The sequence below is a fragment of the Ambystoma mexicanum genome, chromosome 7p, assembly GCF_040938575.1.
Source record: "Ambystoma mexicanum isolate Mex_15411 chromosome 7p, UKY_AmexF1_1, whole genome shotgun sequence".
Taxonomy (NCBI): Eukaryota; Metazoa; Chordata; class Amphibia; order Caudata; family Ambystomatidae; genus Ambystoma; species Ambystoma mexicanum.
The window spans coordinates 230,032,553-230,055,107 of NC_090939.1; the positions used below are offsets into that span (position 1 = coordinate 230,032,553).

At 46.2% G+C, this 22,555-nt stretch overlaps 1 protein-coding gene across 3 annotated transcripts in view; it reads right to left on the reverse strand.

The window, feature by feature from the left end:
• Positions 1-22,555, reverse strand: part of MORC3 (MORC family CW-type zinc finger 3) — a 918,269-nt gene that overhangs the window by 783,788 nt on the left and 111,926 nt on the right. The gene's annotated exons all lie outside the window — the stretch shown is intronic.

The window sequence follows — 22,555 nt, forward strand, 5'->3', positions numbered from 1 at the left end:
CAAAAGTGGTGCCACTCTGTCTGGGTACCACAGGGGGCGTGGGAGGGGGTTTAGGCACCCTGGACTGAGTTATCTTGGTAACTCAAGTCGCACTCTTGTGTGATCGGCTCACCACTTAGCATGTTTGATTGACAGCTAGGCTGAGTGAATGGGGGTGGGCCGCATAAAAGCAGGGCTTTGGGGACTGGAACTTCAGAAGTCGCCACAGGACCTGTGGCGAGGGAGAAGCTCAGCTGACCTACCATGACAACACCACCGGTGGAGCCCTGCGGAACCGACTCACCACTTCCCGACGCGAGAGAAGATCTCCCGGCTGGAGAGGCTTCTTCCCCTGACTGGTGGGAACAACCAGTTTACCTTCTTCTCTTCGCATCCCAGGCCGTCTTGTGGTCGAATTGCCTGTGCCAAGCACCCCGGCAACCAGATAGCCACTTACCACTGGACCGCGAATAAAAGGACCGCTCCTTTTACCTGAGAACTCCGCGGCTGGTTTCTTCCCTGGCAGTGCATCGGGCTCCCGTCTTCCTCCCCGACGAGATCCTCTCTTCCCCTGGACGAAGCACCGACTTGCATCCGCTGCCAGTAACAACTGCCCCCGCTGGAGTATTCTCACCACTTTAAGGTACCGTGTCCGCCAGGCCTCCCTTTCTAAAGATTGCTACAAGGTAATAATAACCCCTTAACCTTCTGGACTGGGCTGGCCGCCTTGACCTTCTAACTGGTCCCTTACTTAACTCTTTTTAAACCTTTGCAAGACTCTTGTGCACTTCAACCGTGTGACCTTGGACACATTTGGTTCTGATCCTCTTATAGTGGATCCGGCCTACTGAGCTCAAACTTCACGTTTTATTTGCCTTCCTCTCTTGTTTTCTGTTTCATATTATACTCTGCTTTTCTCTCCCTTTTTAACGAATTATTAGAGTGCCATCTGCGTTAAGCACTCACCGCTGTCTGAAAATAAGTGGGGCTTTACTTAAGACTTGTCTAATATTCTTCTAAGGGAGTGTATATCTTTTAGTGGCCGTGTTTTTGAATTGCTTACTATTAGTGCCTGTGTGTTTTTCTAGATGTGGTTTTAAATAAATAATTATATCTCTTTTACACCAAGCTCTGGTCAGTGTTTACTTGTTCTACTATGTTCTTTTGACCTATTGTGAATAATCTGTATACTGCCTAACTCTTCTTTAGGGAAGTCTGACTGCTCAGCCACAGCTACCAAGTGAATCTGTGTGGTACAGACTGCTACCAAGTGGGTTTACTGCCAAACACCTGTAGTCTTATATCTTTTGCAGTGGTCCCAGAGGGAACTGCTCAGGCTTCTGCTTAACAACTCCCTTCCCCAGGTCTCAGTCCTTTTCCAGGATAAAAAACAAAGTTCCAGTTTCTGGTGCTGTAAAGTTCTCAGTTCAAATTAAAAAGGTAAAGTTCCAGCTCAAACATCAACATTTCTTATTAGCCAGGTATCTTATTGTTTCTCAGTGTTTTAACAAGCCAGGGGGAAGGACTCCCTGGCCCTGGTCTTACTTCACAGTACACAACATCGGGGGGGGGGGGTATGGCTTCCTTCCCCTGATCGCTCTTTGTTAGGCAAAGTTTGAATGCAGTACCCTCTGGGACCACTACAGACAACTATGACTACAGGTATAGGCAACCCAACCTTTGGTATAAGCTTGTACTACACCGTTTTGGTAGCGTGTTGAGCAGCCAGGCTCATCTCAAGAGGGGAAATGTGAGCTGTAGTGGAGTTGCACAAAGATTCAGTTACAGGTATTCAAATAAACTCTTGCAACTCAACGTTTCTTGCATAAACAATAATTTATTTATCAGGCAGTTATAAAGCCTTCTTCAGAAGGGAGCAATAAAATAGTAACACAAATACACTTCAATACTGTACACTTTCAGTTTCTGAATCAGACAAGGCCCTTTTGGGATGGCCCACAGACAAGCTACACCTTCAGGTGACTTCAGTAACAAGGGTGCAGGGGACATTAATACCTTACTCTTGACATTCAGAATACTCTTTAAAGGTTGGTAAACGGCAAGGCTTATTAGAACACAAGAAATTACAAACATTCATAAGCAGGGCAAATACTTTCAGATAGCACTTAGAAGAGTCATTCAATTCAAATAGGCTAAGCCAAAATTAATGGGCAAAAGTCTTTGTATAGGATGCAGCACTCCAGGTAGGTAAATGAAAATGTCTTTGCACACGTTTTTAGGAGTCTGATGAAAAGAAGAATCAAATGTAGGTCCACAAGCTGATTAGACTTGTGAGTTGTGGAAATTACAGGCACTTCTACAGTAAGAGGCAAGTTCTTAGACTTGGTTTACAGTACCTTGGTAAAGAAGAAAAGATGCAGCTGATGACTCCTGTTCCTGTGCAGCTCCCACTGTTCCTGGGCCTCAGTCGTGGGGACAAGAGGGAGGACGTCGGGGGACTCCTGCACTGCACTGGGGCTGACAAAACTGGCAACCGGCAAGCTTCACGTTCAGTGGCTGTTTCGCGTTTCAGCTCCTTGCGGTACAGCAAATAGCAATAAACGCGGTTCCTAGTGGTCAAGGTGGACTGTCCTTACTTCTGGGGTCCCGCACTCTGCTGTGGGGGCTCAGGCTTGGTCAGTCCTGCTTCGTGGGAGTCCGGAGGATCTTCCGAAAACTTTAGGCCAGCTTAAAAGTAAAGCACACAATCTGGTGTCCCTCTCCCTGGCTATACGGTTCCTGCAGCAACTCTGAGGCAATTCAACCAGCTCCAAGATGGGTGTCCAGGTGGCTTACTTTGGAGTTGATTGGTCCCACCAACTCAAAAGGGAGAAGTCGTCCTTGCAGGGGCTTTTCTGGCGATGCAAACTTGGCAAGTAGCCACTGCAGCAGGGCTTCACCGAGCAAACCAACGGTCAAGGAGTTGCAGCAGGCGTCCTCTTCAAGCTCTTCGGTTCATTCGTCCAGTGGTCGACTCTGCCTTCCAAGCCAAAAGACTTGCCTTTTATTCAGTTCTCTCCCATTAATTCCAGCCTAGCTGTCACTCACCCAGCAGGGTGGCTGTCCTGCTGGACTGTCAGCCAGCCAACCTAGAAGACCAAGTACAGGGAGTTTCGGGCACCTCCCTCACTTCCTGCCTATTCCAGACACACGGGTGCCAGAGGCGGGTTTCTCTCAGAAACCCTGCCAAAGGTGAAATGAACAAAGAGACCAAACCTGGTTTGGTGCACAGAGAAACTCTTTAGAAGGACCTTCCCACAAAGACCTGGCGAAAAAAGAAGACCGAGCACCATTTTAGAAACGATTGCTGTATGCCATTTTGAAAATGATGGCTCCCGGGGTTACTTTACCGGAGCAGCGAACGGTTGCGGTAAATGTCAACCAAGGTAGTTCAAAAGGATTCCACTGCCACCAGCCAGTTAATTGAGGAAAGGGTAACAAAAAATGTTACATGAGCATTTAGACAGAGGGGATACTAAGTAACCCCTCCAGCACTCTATTGTAAGATAGGGTGTGCAGAGTCTAGCAAGTACAATGCTAAGTAAAGTCAATTTAGCTTTACTGCTTTGGGAAACAGTAGTTGATCCTAGAGAAGGTATTTAAACCTTGGGAAGTCTGAAAGACTCTTCTGTGCCACTGCACTCAAGGTGCTTTCGACAATTGGAAAAGATGATGCCTATGGAGTTGGTTAGATTACATAACCAAAAGAGACAGCGTATAAAATCACATTACAATACATGAGAGAGTGAGAAAAAGGGTCTCACTCTCTCCAGGTAAAGAAAACAAGTCCCCAAAATCCAGCAAAGTTGCTTGGGGTCTCTAAAGTGGAGTGAATTAGCACATTTTTGAGAATTCTCCCCAACACTCTTGGCTTCTAGTCTCCTTTCCCCAGGACCTTCTCCGGCTCTTTACACAGTTCACGAAGTCAGGGGGGTCGGGGAAGGTGACTCTCTTCCCCAGGACCTTCTCAGGCTTGATTATACAGTTCACAATGTCAGGGGAATGTCTCCCTTCCCCTGGCTTGGACCAACTTGTTGAGACGCTGTTTTTGGAAGAGACTCAGAAGACTGGAGGCCTGCATCTACCTGTAGGACCTAAAGGTGCAGGACCGGGAATCCTCGAACTGGGAGCAGGGGAGACGCGGTACGTGCCTATTGTGAAGTCGGAGGTCCAAAAGTGCAGTCGGGACGTGCCCGACTAAGGTGGCGGTCTGCTTCTCCACCAGGGAAAAGGTGAGCAAGAGCAACAGGAGCAGCCGCTGGACACATGCGAAGGACTGATGAGTGCCAGAGACCATGGGGAGACCAGAGCGTTCCTGGGACTGTAGGGAAGTGATGGTCCAAGTGAATGTGAACCATATTGAATACTGAACTGAATTGATACCAATTGACTATATTAAACACCAAACTGAGTTGAAACTACGAATTGAGTACACTGAACACCAAACTGAATGCTATTTAAATAAGATCACAGCATATTAAACACCGCCTGAACATTGGAAGTCACAGACTTATTGAATGTCAGACTGTATGTAAGCAGCACTGTGGGCAAAACAAAAAGGCATATGGAATATTGACAATCCTTTAAATATTATAACAGTGTGAGAAAGGCCCATAGGTCTATGGTAAAACAAAAGGCTGATACAGAAGAGTGTTACAATAAGCTAAGTGCACCAGAAAAGCGTTACCATAACCAAATTGCATACAAGTGTGAGAAGTCAGAAGCATGAGGCAGAAGGGCCTGAGAAGGGGCCAAACAAGGTTAAGGGAACTCATGGTTGTGCAACCTGTGATGGGTGGACTGTGTGGTCCGACAACTGCGCCTAGACCAGGGAGTTCCCCACTGTGAAGATTACAAACACCACAAATCAAGCCAAGGAGAAGTTTAGGGTTCCTGGTTCCGTGACCTGTAGTGGGTGGGCCGTGTGGTCTGGCAACCGCACCTTCACCAGAGAGCCCTAAATGATGGCAATCAAAGGACATTGGAAATGATTACCGAAGAACTGTGAAACAATTGTTAAAGCAAGTCAGGTGGGTCAAGTAGACATATTGTTCTGTAGTATTGAAATTAAGCAGATGAAAGCAGCATAAGTGCTGCAGTGAAATCGTGGGGAAGGGAACCCGGAGATTTGGAAAAACTGATAGCTGCTGTCTTGGGGAAGGGAACCTCAAGACCACCTTTTTGTGTAAACTATACTGTATTTAACTTGGGGAAGGGACCGCAAGACAGAACGCGGAGCTAAGAACAGCAGAAACTTAACTTAAGCCTTTAAACAAGCGATCAGGGGAAACGTATTTGAGTAGCAACACAAATAAAACAAGGCTGAACTACAGGAATGGAAATCCCAAAGTATAAACACAAGGTCACATAAGATTGCAGGCAGAGAGTAGCTTGCTCATCGATGAAAACTAAACAATATTATCCCTACTACAATAAAATCCTTATTGTGAAAGGTAGTCCTTCCCAGAGCATCAAATTAATTCCGGCAACCACCTTGATGGCAATATAACTAGTGAAAGAAATGCCTGTGTTATAAATACTCTCTTCCATCTAATAAGACCCCAACCCCTGATGGGCTAGCTGCCATAATTTCAAATCAATTTCAACCAAAAGAATAGTCTTTTCAATCATTTCCAGAAATCTGTCTCAGTAACACCCATGATAGGAGACTAAATCCATCTCTTATACTTAAACCTGGCAAGGACCTCCATCATTTCACTATTTCTCTGCTGATTGCGATCGGAAATTATGCAGCCTGAACTTATTCCAGGATCACAGCTATCTGGCCTTCCACAACCTCCAATGCACAATGATCCAGATCAAAAACACCATTTGTGGCAGGACAGTGTATGGTGTATGGACCTAGGTGTTAAGAAGGAGCCATTCCTTTAAGAGGAGGGTCTTGAGCTCCTTCCTGAACGGTAAATGCAAGGAGGAGAGTCAGATGTTGATGGAGAGTAGGTTGGAGATGGAGAAGTCGACACGTCTTTACTTCTGGTGATTCTCAGTGAGGTAGCTTTGGGACTTCAGGGTAGCAATCTTGTAGAAGATGCAGCCAGATTTGAAGGCGATACGGGCTCGAAGCAAGAGCCAGTGCAGTTTGATTAAGGACGGAGTGATGTGGTCGAAGATAAGTAGTGCTGCAGCATGCAGGACATATCAGGGGAGCCAGGGTAGTCACTGGAAGGCCTTCCAATCGGGCATTTCTACCATCCAGGTGGTACAGGACCATGGTTTGGACAGCAGATCCGACGTGGTTTTCTGGGATTAAGTGCTTGATTTTCCATAGGAGAGAAAGTTGGTGCCAAGCCGTTTGTATCTTCCTCACTAAGTGCGGTTTGGAGATGAGGGGTCTGTCTATGTCAAACCCAAGGGACTCGGTGCAGGTGGCCAGTTGGGGTGTGAAGCCCTTGAGGTGCATAGCAGAGACCCAGGTCTGAATGTCCGGGTATTCAGTGTTGTTCGTCAGCAGTAGGAATTCAGTCTTGGTGGGGATGAGCTTCAGGTAAACACTGGACATCCACAAATGGATCAATGAGGCAGGCCTTGAGCATGTGGATGTCTTCGATGGAGGTCTATCTTGAGATACAGCCGTGTGGCATCTGCATATTCGGTGTATGTGGATGTTGAGGAGTGCAGAGGGTTCCAAGCAGTGCAGAGGATGGATGGGTAAGGTAGAGTAGGTGATCTGGAGGAATCCATTTGTATAAACTGGTGTCGATTAGCAAGGTATGATTTGAACCAGCTGAGGATGATCTCGCTGATCCCTGTGCAGAGATACAGATTGTCGTTGAGAGTCGGGTGGTCTGCTGTGTCAAATGCAGACGAGAGGTCGGGTGGTCTGCTGTGTCAAATGCAGACGAGAGGTCAAGGAGAACCAGGAGGCAAGAATGGCCACCATAAAGTATTTCAAGGGCATCGTCTATCAACTTGATGGGAGCCATTTCTGTGCTGCATCTGGGTCTGAAGTCAGATTGGCGTGACTGAAGGAGGTTTTTGGCTTCAATGTGTTGGAGGAGTTGCACGGCTACTGCTTTCTCAAGGATTTTAACTACGAAGTGAAGATGGATGATGGGACAGTAGTTGCTGAGATAGTCAGGGTTCAGTGTTGCTTTGTATCTCTGGTAGAGCGAGCCCTTGGTGTAAAAAGCACAGTCTTCTTTGATAATGCATAGCATAGTTGTATATCTCCATCTGGAGATAGTGTTCTTTGAAATGTGATCCCCTTCCCTGCCAGTTGCTATGGAAACAGAGCTGGTCTGTTTTCCTTATAGGATTAGTTTTGTTTACGTATCTAGTGTAAGGAGGTTCCTTTCAGAAGAGTTAGATGGATACTGAAAAAAGTAGGTAGTTCAATGGATTGGTTGACACGGAACTTGAATTTAGGTGAAAACCTAGGATGTGTTCTAGGGACCCTCGTGGATTATGAAAAGGTCTTGTACAGACGGTGCATGTAGCTCACTAACCTGTCTAATGGGTGTAATGGCTACTAGAAAGGCAGTCTTGTATGTCAAGGGTTTTAGGCTGGCTTTGTTCATAGACTCGAATGGTGGTCCCATGTGCTTTGAGAGCACAACATTAAGGTCCCAACCCGGTGGAGTATTAGAAATGGGAGGGTAGTCTTTTTTACTCCCATGAAAGATTTAATGACGGGAACCTTCCACCAAGACCCACTTTTGGGGAGTACGCGGACAGAGCCGCCAAGTGTACTTTGATGGAGTTAAATACTAGGCCAGAGTTGAGTAGGTGAAGCATGTAGTGTAGAATGTTGGAAGGGGAACATTCAATTGGGTTTAAGGATTGTGAGTGGCACCATATTACAAACCTCTTCCACTTGTTGAAGTAACAATGTCTGGTGTTGGATTTCCGTGCTTCTCATAGTATATCCATACACCTTTGAGGACGTTTTAAGTGCCCGAACTGTACGACTTCAGAAGCCAGGCTGCCAATTTCATAGACTGAGGATTGTTAGGCTGAATTGCATGCAGTACCCTCTGGGAACACCACACACAACTAGGACCACAGGTGCAAGCAAAAACCAACCCCTGGCACAAGTCTGTACCACACACCCTCCGGTAGCGAGCTGAGCAGCAAGGCCCATCCCAAGAGGGAATGTGAGCAGCATAGGAAGCTACACAGAAGTATCACAATCATAGTGGTTCAAGCAAACACCCACACCCAAGGCTTCTTGGTAATAAAAACACATACACTTATCTACACAATCACTTAGAAAACATTCACTAGTAGAAATCAACTCAATATTAAACACCAATACACTACAGTAACAAACTAAGTTGTATGGACAGTTTGAGCTGCCCTGAAAAAGGAGCCAAATGGCACTTGAATTACTTTTAATAGGAGTAGAAAGACATACGTTTGTACAATGGGTTAGAAAACATTTCTTTGGAGGTAATGCTAAGGTTCAGTGTACCAGGAGTGTCAGTTCAAATCAATAGGGCAGGCCAAAGTCAATAGTCTAGTGTTCTTGGAGAGGACAGAGCAGCTCTGGTACAGATGGAGAAGTCTTTGCAGAAGTTTTCAGAAGTAGCTTAGACAAAAACGAATGATATGCTGGGTCACAAGCTGATCAGGCCTGTAAGTTTGGAAAGCCTCACAAACTCACCGCGAGAGTCAGGATCTCTCAACCGGATGGCACAGCACCTTAATGTGAAGCAAAAAGATGCAGCTGAAGACATTGGCTCCTGGCAGTTCCTGCAGATCTCTCCGCTCCTGAGCCTCAGTCGTGGGGACAAGAGGGAGGACGTCGGGGGACTCCTGCACTGAGCGGGATCGCCGTCGGAGCAAACAAAATGGAGTCACTTTGGGTCAGTACCCATTGCTTCAAGACGCAAACTGGTTTCCCTCTCCCTGGCTAAACGTTAACCAGCATTGAGAATGGTATCGAGGTGTCTTCTGAGCGGATTGGTCCCACCAACTCAAGGGAAGAAGCCGTCCCTGAAGGAGCCCCTCCATCGAATGGAGATCTAGAGATTCGGAGGTGCAGAACGGCTCCACCGGCAAACCAACGGTCCAGTGGCTGCAGCAGCCATCCTCCTCCAGCTAGTCTTCGGCTCCCTCGCTCCAGTGGTCGACCCTGCCCTCCAGTCCCGGAGACTCGCCTCCTAAACAGTTTTCTCCCGTTCACTCCAGCCCAGCCGCCACTCACCCAGCAGGGTGGCCATCCCTGCCGGACAGCCAGCCAGCCAATCATGCCAGAGTGCACCTGGGTCTCCCAGGGGACCAAGCACAGGGAGTCTCGGGCACCTCCCCCACTTCCTGCACACCCCAGATAAACAGACGCCAGGGGTTGACTCCAGTCCTGAAGCCCGCCAAAGGCCCACGAACAAGGGGACCAAACCCGGCTCTGCACGCAGAGCCAAACACCAGAAGGACCCCTTCACAAAGAAACAGCGAAAAAAGATGACACTCAGTGTGATGTGACTAATGTCAAAAGAGGATTGCCAGATGGTCCGACAAGTCGAGCGGGATTAGAGAGCTGTGATGGAGGGTGGGCAGGGTGGGGACGAGGTTGAGGATATTAATGTTCCTCTAAGTTGGGTCTTTTGGGGGCTGCGTGAGGTTCAGAGTGTTGAGTATGCAGTGGAGATCTTCTTTCATGGACTTGGTTGATGGGTTGCCAGGAATGCTGAAGTCAGCAAGGAAGATGTTGGCATGCGTGAGAGACATGTTGGTGACCAAGTCCGTGAAGTCGTTGATGAAGGCGGTGTTGGGCTTCGGTGATCTGTATAGGAGGTGGAAAGTGGCTGCCCCCGTTAGGGAGAGTGGGAAGCATCAGGAAAGGTTTTCGAAAGAGCCAATGGTGGCGACGTCCAGTTGGGTGCATGGCCATAGTGCCTTGTGAATGATGGCAAGGCCTCCGCCGATCATGTTTGGACAGTCCCATCGTAAAATTCTGTAGCCATTGGGGATGAGGACATCTAGATGTTGGTGGCGGTGGATGTCATCCAGGTCTCAGTAATGAAGATGGCGTCCAAATCATGTGTGGTGATGAGGTTGGCGATGTCTGCTGCATGGTTGGTTATCGGACATTAGCAAGCATTTGTTTTCATGCATTTGTGGGTGATGGAGTCTATAGTGACGCGAATGAGATGCGGCGATCTTGTATCCACGATGTTGCTTGCGAGCGGCATGGTTGGCGATTAGTGATGATGGCAGGGATGGGCTGTTAGGAGAGTGGAAAAACATATTTGAGAGAGCTTACCGGATGTTAGAGAGACAGGGGTTCTGATCTTCGGCGCTCTTGGTCCAAACAACAATTATCCTTAGACTGCCCTTCACTTCGGATGCCCCCTGGAACTAAGAGTTAAAAAAGGAAAGGAAGGGGCAAGGTAAAACGGGTGAGTGGGGTTTCGGTCACGTGACCAGCAGCCTCCTCAAAGCAGGCCTGCCTGGAGTCCTTAAGTAGCTGCCTCAGTAGCTCTCCCCATTCGATCTTTATACCAAGATGTTTAACAATTCCTGTTGAGATGGATTTCTAAACTCTGGCCTGGTGGACAGAGTTCAGGAGGTAACTCTAGTTATAGTGAACAGGAGAATCTCTGAGTTTTGCCAAACCAATCAAGGTAGCATGGATAGTGGTTAGGGCCTAGTCTCAGAAGAATGGCTCTCTGTCCCTAAAACTAAGAGGGGTTTCCATATCTCTAAGAAAACTAAAGAAATTGTCAGAATGACCAAACTATAAAGTCTGTCACTGTTGTGTCTCGAAAAGCCTACTTCTGTCCCTAACACTAATAACTTAAACCATCTCTACCTAAAGCAAAGTGTTCTTTGTAGCTCCAACTAGTGGACAGAAAAGTTCCCAGTCTCTTGGGCAATCAGAAGTGGCAAAAATAAAGAAATGTTCTTAACTGTAGGAGTCCAAGGTTAGGGTTGTGATTGTTTTCCCTAGATTCCTTCTTACAGTGCTTTCCTTTTTGAGCCTCTCAGACCTGTACTTGCTTAAACAAATGTCAATAGGCAGTTCACAAGAATATGTTCCTTACGTTTCTCCTCTTTTATCCCACCAACTTTGCACACTCCTTTTGCCAAGCGTAGGATTTGTTTGCACTATGTATTCTTCACTTATTTTGGGTGAGGGTCCCAGACTCTCAGTATTCCGAATGGCTTGGTTTCTTCCTTGCCAAGCAAATGTCCTCTCATGGACGGTCCCTCTTTTGGGTGCGAGTCCCAGACTCCCAATTCAACTGCTTGATTCACTCGCCTGCCAAGCAGTTGCGTTTCAATAACTTCTTATTTGGGTACGGGTCCCAGACTCGCAGTAGTCACACTGGCTTAGTGTACTCTCCTACCAAGCCACCGTCCTCTCAAGGACTGTCCCTTTTCGGGTGAGAGTCCCAGACTCGTAACATTGACAGCTGCTCGGATTACTCTCCCGACAGGTAACAGTCCCAAAGTGGATTCCCTTTATGGGTGCAGGTCACAGACTTGCACTGTAATGGGGCCAATGAATATGCAGGTATCACCTACTGCCCCTACTCATATGAATATGCAAGTAGCAATTCCTGACCCTACTCCTTACCATTATCAACCAGGTGAGAAACGATACCAGCCAAGTCAGCCCTACCGTCCCATGAATTTAGGGGTGAGAAGCAAAACAAACTAAGGCAGATTTCAAGAAAGAATGTTTACGCCTCTTTAATAAAGAATTAGGTAAGTTGTGCGACCATAGTAGGAATTAGACAGCAGAAACATAAGTAGTGTGCTGAATATAGCATAGAAGGGAGGAGGATTCCAGGATACCAAGAGGGACTCGCTACACTGATGAGGCAGGTGAACTTGTAGGCAGGTTAGATACAGCTTATACGGCAGGGAAACAACGTATAGCAGATGCACAAGGTGAATGTAACATGAACAGAGACCAATATAGGTCGCCAATATGGCGACGCGCAGATGTACAGCCATTTTGCTAGCACAGAATCCGCAACAGGCCTAGGAGTTAGCAAGGACAAGATGCTGAATTCATGAAAACACATTTATTTTAAAAGCTTTGAATAGCTTCCCAGACAGTAGTTCGTATTAAGCGCCACTGTATGATGCACGGAAGGGAGTAATGGATGCGCAGAACCCAGGGACGGGATAAACATTGCCAGGACAAGAAGCAGTAGACTCCCAAGCGAATTAAGGTTCAACAAGAGCACAACCATTGATGTCCAGATTCATGAGATCAGTATGCCATAAAACTATCGCAGATAGATGAAGGATGCCCCAAGTGGTCACAAAGAGTACAACATGCATGTTAGAATTAGCTAAAAGCCCAGTAAATAGGAAGACATTAATTCTCCAACATAGTCCCCTAACACGTGATCAAGACATGAAGAACACTGGTTATTCATTCTGAGCCAAGTATAGATAAGACACCTGCTGAAACGCCCTAGCGCGCGCGCGCACACACACACACACACACAAATACAAAATAACGGATGAGCCACATGGCCTTGGAATAATGGGTAGTATTTTCTATTGGGATTAGTGCAGACCATGGACTTGTCACTCCCCCTACGTCTCGTTAAAATGCCCATGGTTGGTGAGTAAGGTGCCAACCAACAGAAATCCATCTTTCCACACCGCCCATGACGAATAGCCCCAACCAATTAGTGGCCAATGTAGTCAAACTATTATCGATGATAGGTTGGACTCAGGAGGAGCAATCAGATATGTATAAACCAATGAGGAAACAAACATGAGCGGTTAGGATTGGTCAATATCTTACGATATAAGTTTTGTAACTGATATCGGACGTCATTGCTTTCGTATTTTTAGTACAAAATCTGCTCACACTCTTTGCAATGTTGAGAGCTGCTTTTATGCTGTCCCGGCTGAGATTCTGTGTTTTGAATAAAGCTGGGTTTTAAGGTGCACTTTGAGTACTCTATTATTGAGTATTGATTTCACTAAGTTTGGTAAATTGGGGCCCATCTCTACATTTGGTAACAGAGGATGGATCCTAGTAGTTTTGCAGACTAGCGAGGATTCCTTGCCGCCGCCCCCCCCCCCCTTGGACAACAAGGGTGGCTTGTGGAAAGCGGAATAACGGGCATCTAAGAAGATAGGTCAGCAGGTACCACGATGACGCAAAGTCCTGCCTGGTCACACAGGCCGCCCCGCTGGGTGCGCAGGGTGGAGCAGGCAGATAGAGGAGACTATGCTGAAAACCTTCAGGGGGGGATCTTTGGATGAGAGTATTAACTGTGCATTGCAATACTGTTCATTTAGTGTTGTGTATTATTGATTTGAGAGATATAGAAAGGGTCGGGAAAGTGCGGGGTAAGCCTCTTTTAGGAGGCATAGAAATAAATAGAAGGATCCCCTGTATACAGTGATTGTTGGCGCCATTTTATTTTGTTGTGGTATAGAACAGGGTAAGAGGTGTTTTGTTGTGTTGGTAGAAGAGTGAATGTCTGCGTTAAAAAGAGAAAGTTGTTTAGAGTTGGAGCAGCGTTTTTGTGCAGCTGCTTAGGGGAGGAATTTTGCAAAACGTGGTCTCGGAAAGAGACGTGGGTGTGTTAATGCTGTGGAAAACCCTTTGAGGGGAAGGGTAGGAAAAAGTAGAGACAAAGGTAAGCCAGTGCTGGAGAGGTGTTTATTGATGGGTTGCTTTTTATATTGTTATCATGGCAGATACCCCCATTGACCATTTGTGTAAGTCACTTCCCAGATGCATAGACAACATACTCAAATACCACATCCATGGGGTTAAAGATATGGCCGGTAAAATGTTTATGCCATGGTCTCAAGACAGTACTCATTCGAAAGAGGTGCTGCAACACATGTGCACATATTTGCATGCCACACATAAGGGAAAACAGTTACAGAACAAACCAAGTATACTCGAGCTGTGGAAAAGGTTCGAGGAAGAGGTAGTGGAACCAAGCAAGAACTAATGGATGCTCAACCAGCATAACTAAGGGCGCACAGCGCCCATGGCTGCACCTCCTCTTCGGACCAGTGTCCCGTCCTCGACAGTACAGCGACTATACCCTTTCAAAGCTGTTGTAGGGTATACAACCCCCAACTTTTTCCTCCAGTGTATAGTGATTGTTAGGACTGATTCTCTATACTCTGGCCTGGTGAACAGCTGTACAGAAGGCCAACTTAATGACAGGGACAACTCTGGGACCTGTAGCCAAACCAGTTCAAGGTAGCAAGACGAGTGGCCACGGCTAAGTCTTAAGAGGTGGTGAGTCTGTAAGGAGTCCTCAATGAGTACACAGTGAAACGTTAAGGAACACACTAAACAATTATAAAAATACTTATTTATTTATGGCCGTATAACACTGAAAAATGACTACTAGCATGCAATATCACACAACACTAAATAAAAGATACATCTTATATAATCACTGGAGTAGGGCAAAATACCTAACAAACCCCTGCAAACGAAGGTAAGTATTAGTATACAACACAACATGTCCACAGAGATGCAACACTAACTTTAAAAGTCCATCCCCCCACTTGCAGAATGCTTGTGTGAGCAAGCAATTGCAAAGCCAAACTGTTACAAAAGTTTCTAAAAGTTACCAAACTTTTAAAGGGAAGTTAAGGGTTCAGGCAAGTACTGTTACAGCTCACCCTGGTACTCCGATTCTTATTAGGACTTGGCAGGTCTAAAGGAGGGTAACGGTTGCTTTTTCTGCCTTCAGCTACGGTCTTTGATGCCCAGGGGTTGGAGGTTCGAGCACTTCTCCAGTCAGCGACAAATGCTGATGCAAGGTCCTCTGCATTCTCCAACCAGAAGAACTCTATGCTGGGCCCCTCCCAGCACAGGACTGGATGCAGGAAATCAGTTTTGGATGACGGCCACTGCTGCACGGCGATGCTGGGGCACACACTTGTCACGGTCGGACTTCGCCTCTTATCTCGGGTACCCTGGACGTTGGAACCACAACATTTGGCAGAGAGGGGTCCTGTAGCACAAGCTGTCGATCACCAAAGTTCCAGGCCTCAACACGGAACAGCAACGTCTGCAGCACAATAGCCCAAACTGAGCTGGGCAGCCACTGGGAGATCCACAGGCACTTCAAGGGCTCTTCTTCCAGGACTCAGAAAATGGATGTTCCCTCAACTCCAAGGGTCGCAGCTCCTTCGTAGGACTGCTGAAGATCACCTATAAGACAGGGCTCCTCAAGGACAGCAGCAGACGTTGGTCGTCATGCCTTCTTCCAACGGGTCCCCGGTATTCTTACACGTCTTGCAGCTGGACAGTTTACTTGGCCACTTCAGGTTTCTTCCAGGATCTCTGAGGAATGGGTGCAGGGGTCCTCTTATTCAAAATTTTAAGAGCCGAGACTCCCACTAGCCAATCGAAGATCTCACACACACACACACACACACACACACAGACACCTTCCCCCCCCCCCGCACACAGAAGTGGTCCAATCGGGACCACTGGTGGCACAGCTAATGCATACCATTCAGACACACTGAAACCAGTTTGTGGATTGGGTCCAGACAGTCCCAACCCACTTCCTAGCAGCAAACACACATGGCCTTGCAATAGCTTGCAGAAAGCCTCAGCTTTCCTGGGCACTGGAAGTCCATATTAGGATTTTCCTGTCGTCACATGTCAGGAAAAAGGGTTAGTGAAAAGATGGCCAATGGACAAACGCAATAAACCTTGTGGCACGCCATGCTTGGACACTAGACACAGTAGGTACCCAAACGTAGTAAACACAGTAAGGCTATAAAGTAAACTACACCAATAAAATAACAAAAAGTAACTGCTGTCGCCTGCTTGTCCTTTAGGCAGACCTAGAATAACAACAAATCCTCCGAGTGTAAAACAACATTTGTACCCCATGGTGTAATGCATCTTACAACGCAGTCCAATGATAACAAAAGTGATCACCATGTAATAAGACTAAGGAAAACAATGTTTCCCAGTACGGACAGCCTGAAGGAGATATCAGTTTCACCAAGACAAATGAGCAAAAGCGTGTATAGTGAAGCTGAAGGCTTCACTGCACTGCAAAGGGAGCAGGTCAGATTAAAAAATAAAAGCAAAACGTTTGGGGATTCATAAAAATGGAGGGAAATGTGCTGTAAAGATAAATCTTTCCGAGCAAAGGACATGGTCCAAAATGCATTGGATCTACATGCATAATAAAGGCCTCTAGTTTTTTCATAACGGAAGATTGAACTTGCATTAATGAGAAAGGAAAAATGAAGATATTTTGAAGTTGGTATTGTACAAGTCTCTACAGTATGAATAGAAGCCAAAGGTTATTTCCATTCAGGGTTCACCCAGTCACTGACTATGAGTAGCCAGTGCATATATATTTTCATTATTGCTCTGCCATATCTGCCACTAGAGAGTTTGGTTGATCTTTTGGTTGGAAACCCTGTCCACTCTTTAGGCTAGGTGGTTTTACATTCTCAGCAGACTGCTTCGGAAAAATCTTGATAACACCCCAAGAGAATACACTATGCAGATATACTGAAAAATATATACACTAGAGCAGTGTATATATAAAAACAGTAAAGTGCTTAGGTAGACGCTTTCCCCTCTACAGCTAAATTTAAGACCCTTACATAGGGGTAAACTCGGACAAAAGTGTAGAGGAGGTCCCAAACACGATTTGCACCCCCACCGCCCATTTTGAGGTACCAGGAACGTTCACGCCGAAATACGAGATGTATGATGAGCAAGTAAACCACCAGAGAGCCGCAGTGGGGCTCTGCCCAGTACCTATCAGACTGACAGGACCTATTGAAGTACCTGCACCTAAGAAACCTTGGACAGTGAGCTACCCACTGAGAAAACCATATTGACAAATGAAACAAAATGAACAGTGTCAGAGCACAGTCCCGGAAGAAGCTAAGAAAGTCCTAAAAGACGACAAATGGTGACATCACAAGAACCCGGACTGACTCGCATATAAAAAGATATGATGAACTATGAATGATGAAAAGAGACGAAACACCATGTATAAGTGACATCCTGAGTTTAAAGCAAATTAACAATGTCAAATGTTAGAAGCTTATGCCATGAGCGTGATGAAGATATTCAGCCAGCTTACACGTGTACAAATGCAAGGAACCGCAAGAAGCTAAGAAAATCTTGAGGCTTGCTAAAGCTTAGTAGTAAAATAGAGTGCAGCAAGCGCCACCTATACATATCTACCTCAAGAAAAGAACTGTATATAAGTATACTTCCACTATCCACAAGAGCAGAACCGACCAAAGGTTACTTAAGGTCTCACGAAGAGAGCTTTGCAGCAGGAAAATTGAGAATTAAGGACAGAAAGAACCTCAGACGAAGGCAAGTCATGCCAAGAAGCCAAGGTCGTACCAGCTGAAGTAGGCCAACAGTAGATGCATTTAAACAAGAGTAGAACAGAGTATCCTATTCTGAAAGGTCAAGATAAGCCACAGCAGGCAGATGGCTGGCAAAATTAAATCAAATACACGAATTACATGGAGAATAAGAAGACTTTCACGGTGTCGGACTCACGTGACCGAGCCAGCATAAGGGATGAAACTTCACACCTATGCATGGAATTGTGCCATGCCCAGGTGCCTTCACTTTTCCGGACCAAGAAGCATTCTCGGGGCCAAAATACAAAGAAATAATTGACACCTGACCACTGAAGTGATGATGGATTGTTGCAATAATTGGAGGGAGACTGGGGGAGCGGACGAGCTGCCTGCACCTGGCCAGCTATTCTGCACGCTGCTAGGCTGGTGGAAAAGTATGAGTGGGGTTGATGCCAACCCAATCATAGTGGACCAAGTAATATAGGGTCCCATAGTTAATAGAACCAATGAGACGTCGTACTTTTAGGGACGTCTACAGCAGCCATTTTGAAGGAAGGGCTCAGATACCCCACCTGACACTGTTTATCCAATCCCCTCACTTCGTTACCATATACAGATATCGTACCTATATTAAAGTTACCTTCCTATAACCAATAGAACTGTATGCAACATTTGAAGCGTTATACGTCAGTGATGGCGAGTTTTTAGTATAAAAGATGTGTTTTTTATGAAGTTCGTTGGAGTTGTGAAGCAAGAAGGAAGATCGAGCGATTGCAGATGTTCATGAACTCCCTGTTTTTTGTACTTGTCATTAAACGGACTCCCTTTGCCAAACTATTGAGTTGTCATTATTGATTTGATGCAAGTGTATTAATCTGCATCCCCATCCATCTCACGGTTGCTGCTGCTCATCTTAAAGTGCTTTTAGGTATCCCCCGCTTTATAGGCCGGTTGGGGTCCTAGTGCACACTTGGTAGCAGAGGATGGTTGGTTTATCGACTATCGATTATATAAGACCAATTGACCGTCGACATAAGTAACTCTAGATCCTCAGCAATATCACAAGTCCTTTGCCATCCGGCTATGTAGACCAAGAAGCGCCCCATAGATAGTGGCTAGAGTAAATTATAAAATTTGCAGTTGAGGTCTGAAGGAAGCCGTGTTTTCACCCACAAACCCCTTCCCACTTCTACGAGCAGCCTTCCCGGAAGAAAAGCAGGAGAGGCAGTGATCCCGAGGATCCAGAGAGGAAAACATGCGAACGGTGAGTGAAAAAGACTAAATGCTTTGGCAAAAAGTTGCATGCCATAGAACAAGTAAGGGAAGGTGGGACAAAAATAAAGTCAGAGGTAGAGTAGATCTATATATATATATATATATATATATATATATATATATATATATATATATATATATACACATACACACTCTAGGTTGACCGAGCAATGCATAGAAGATACCGGGAGGATACCCGAGCATAGAGGATACCCGAGCTAGAGAGATAGAGAGAGGATACCAGGAGGATACCTGAGCAAAGAGAGGATGTGCTTTAAATATAGCGGTTAGAAGAAGCCTGCATTCAAAGTCCTGAATAAAAGAGGGCAATAGGAGACCGAAACAGTTAAAGATGTTTTTTGAAAGGAATGGGCTTACACTCCATGTCGAAATAAATCATTTTCTTTTTTTCTCCGACGTCATAAAAAGAAGAATTTTTGGGGAAGAATTAGCGCAAAAATTACGCGATTGTTTAACTAAGACATTGTATAATATGAATTGATGGTTGTGTGAAAAAAAGAAAAACTGTGAAAAAACGGGATTGGAGCTTGTGACCATTAGTGCTCGCTCATATTGTTGATTTTGGTTAAAACGTAACAGTGTTGTGTGAGGAGAAGATAAATAATATTAAGTATGGAAGATATTACACCGCTAATACACTTGTGCAAACAGTTGCCGAAACATGCACCTAAACTGAAAAAGTACAGTGCAGAATGGGTCAAAGGAACCGCCCACAAAATGTTTATGCCATGGCCTCAGGGTGGATCGCCATCTAAAGCAGTCCTGCAACACATGACGACATATTTGCACACCACATATATTGGGAAAAAGTTAGATAAACGCCTAGGTAGTTTAGAGCTTTGGAAGATGTACCAAGAGGAGGAGGAGGAGGAGCCGCTGGTAGATTGTATACTTAACATATGCACAGAGGGGGGGTGAAACGCCTTCAGCGCCACCCGCCCTGTCTGAAACAAAGAGCGAAGCCAGTAAAGACGAAGAATTATATCCATTGAGAGAACTTAAAGCAGCCACGGGATATAGCAACGCGGCATAGGAGTCACCCACGCAAAGTAGTGACGAAAACCCAGACAGAGACAGAGATATCCCCTACAAAGTCCTGAGGGACAAGGAGAGGCACGAGAAAGAAAAAGGAGATCAAGCACAAGCAAATACATCTCTAGATATGAATAGAGGGGAAAACAGATGGAAAGGAGATGAGGACAGAACTGATGAGATGGCATTCGCAAAGAATGAATGAATGGGAGGTCAGATTCGATTGAAACTTGATGGTAAAGGCATTGAGGATGTGAGACAAAAGGGAGAGCCAGATAATTCATAAAGAAAAGAGAAGGAAGAAGAAAAAGGATTGAGACACGAAAGGATTAGGAAAAAAGATAACCAAGAACAGCTGTATCGCGAAGAGCAAGAGAGGAAACGCGATCATAAGCCAAGAGCAGCTAATGATCAGGACAGGCAGGAACCAGGCAGAATAGAGGAACAACAAAAGATAAGGCAGAAGAGAATAAAAAGACGAAGGGATGAGGAAATACGAAGGGTAAATGAACGTAGAGATGCAAAGAAACGTAAGCGAAGACAGAGCACGCGATCTTAAATATCTGGAGAGGTTAAAAAACCCGATGCAGTAGTAGAGTGGGAAGACATAGAAGAATTCTTTCCTAAGTACGATTCAGTACCAGGCACATCTAGGGCAAATATCGTAGATGACTTCGACACCAGAAGCATTGGAGACGATCGATAGAATATATGACGAAGTGGGGCTAGAACAAATACCCCAAGGGAGAGGGGAGGACGAGCGTCTTGAAAGCACTCAGTTGTATGACACCGAGGACGCCTCCCGAAGTAGTAGAAATACAGAGCTGTCCCTAGATAGGTTGACTCTAAACAGAAACAAGGAAGATGAGGAGTTACAGAAGTTGGGCACAGACAATATCAGACGCAGCAAGAGAGGAATATGAGGAAAAGAAAGAAGAGAGAAGACGCGAAAAACGCTTCTCCAGAGGAAAAGGGATAAGGTGGTCAGATTCTAGCGAGTCTGCCCCTAAGGCATCAGTCAGCCATACAGTCAGACCGACACAAAGGAGCATCTTACGGTCAGAGGGGGGTGTCTCCACCACCCTATGTTAGCCGACTAAGGACATTGCCAGATAGACAGCAATGCGGGACTATCAACCCTGCAGTGGATAGAAAAATGATGAGACGAAAAGGAGTGCCATGTATTACAATTCCTGTTGCTCGAAAAGGGAGGAACGAGACACAGTATATTCCATGGTTACACATGGATCACGAAAATCTGAAAAACAAGCTTCCAATGTTAACATCGGGAGCTGGAAAATGGAGACATGAACTGGAAAAAATGACGGGAGGGAACACGTTGGATATAGGGGATATTAAGGGTCTTTTAATCGCCATACTTGGTGATCTAGCTGACAATGCGTGGACATGTGCAGTTTACCCTGGCGTGACTACAGTTAACACGGCACACAATGGAGCTCCATTTAACAATTGCTGAGCCGCAGTATGGAAAGCATTACGATTGCTATACCCGGATACGTCTGACATGGGAGCTATAATGACCTGCAAAATGAAGGAGTCAGAAGATGTCATGATGCCTACCCCCGGGGACCCAGACCAAGTTCAACAACCCCGGAAGCAGGCATCAAGTTACACTAAGCAAGCCCAACAACCCCTGCTAGGGGCTATTTGGGTGCAGTCCTGGCGCCTATAGCGCCAGGCTCATATGGAGAGTCAGTCCTGGCTCATAGATTAAAACTTACCTGATGCAGACCATGCTGCAAACTCACCTGATGCAGACCATGCTGCAAGAGCTCCAAGCCAAAGGAGGCTTGGAAGGGACTACTTTACCTAGGGACTATTTTTTACTTGGGTGGGGCTGGGGAGGAATACTTACCTGGGGCTATTTAAACCACGCCCGAAGAGCAGCACACGCTTTGCGTTATTCTGCATCCAGCAGCGTAACGCTCACCACGCCTGCAAGTCTGCATCCAGTCTTCTGCCACACCTGCCTCGAGTCTGGAGCTCCTAGAAAAAGGGAGAAAGAAGGAGAAAAGGTTAGAACAAGAGCAATACCTTTGATCCTTAACTGAATTCCTGATCCATCGCGCCTTCGAGCTGGAAGAAAGAAGCTATTTTATGCGCGTTGCCTCGCCTGCAGCAGCGCTGAACTCACCGGCCTTCGCAGCATCTGCACATTCCACCGCATCCTTCTGCATGCTCCCGCCGCACTCCGGCACCTAAGGGGAAGACAAGAACAGCAAGGTGAGCCAAGGGAATACACAGAGGCAATATTAGTTACCCCCCCATAGACTTACCTGATTTTACCACCGGGGGTACTATTCCTCTTTACGGGTCGGCGCAGCTTCCACTGCATCCTCGCCGAACCCCGGCCCCTAAGGGGAAACAAAAGGACAGCAAGGTGAAACAAAGGGACAAACAAGGAGAAACCTCCTCACCACAATAGACTTACCTGATTTTACCGCCGAGGCATTATTCCCCGAGACTTCATACTTTCTCTCAGCGCCTGAATAAGGGAGAAAGCAACAGGTTACATATTGACATTATTTTATCGAACTGTTGTCATGATCTCTGCTTCCAAAAGGTCAGGGTTTTCCCAACTCCCTTGGAAACAGATCCATAACCCAGGTTCCGAGTGCCAACCAGTCCCAATTGGGACCTTTTGGACCCAGTCCTGGCGCCAGTGGCACCAGGCTCATAAATATGCCCAGTCCCAGCGCTGGAAGCGCCGGGCTCATAATGCTTGGGTGGACTTACCTGCAGCAGACCATGCTGCTTACTTGCCTGCCAGTTGAGCCTCTGATCCTCTTCTGTTTGGAACTACTTTTCCTGTTGGGTGGGGCAGGAGCCACTCCCTAGATTCAGAACACTGGAACTCTTCTGGAAAGCAGGAACTCTTTTCTTACCTAGGCGTGGCTGTGGAAGGAGACACCTAAGCACTACAGGAGGCTATTTAAACCACACCCGATGGATG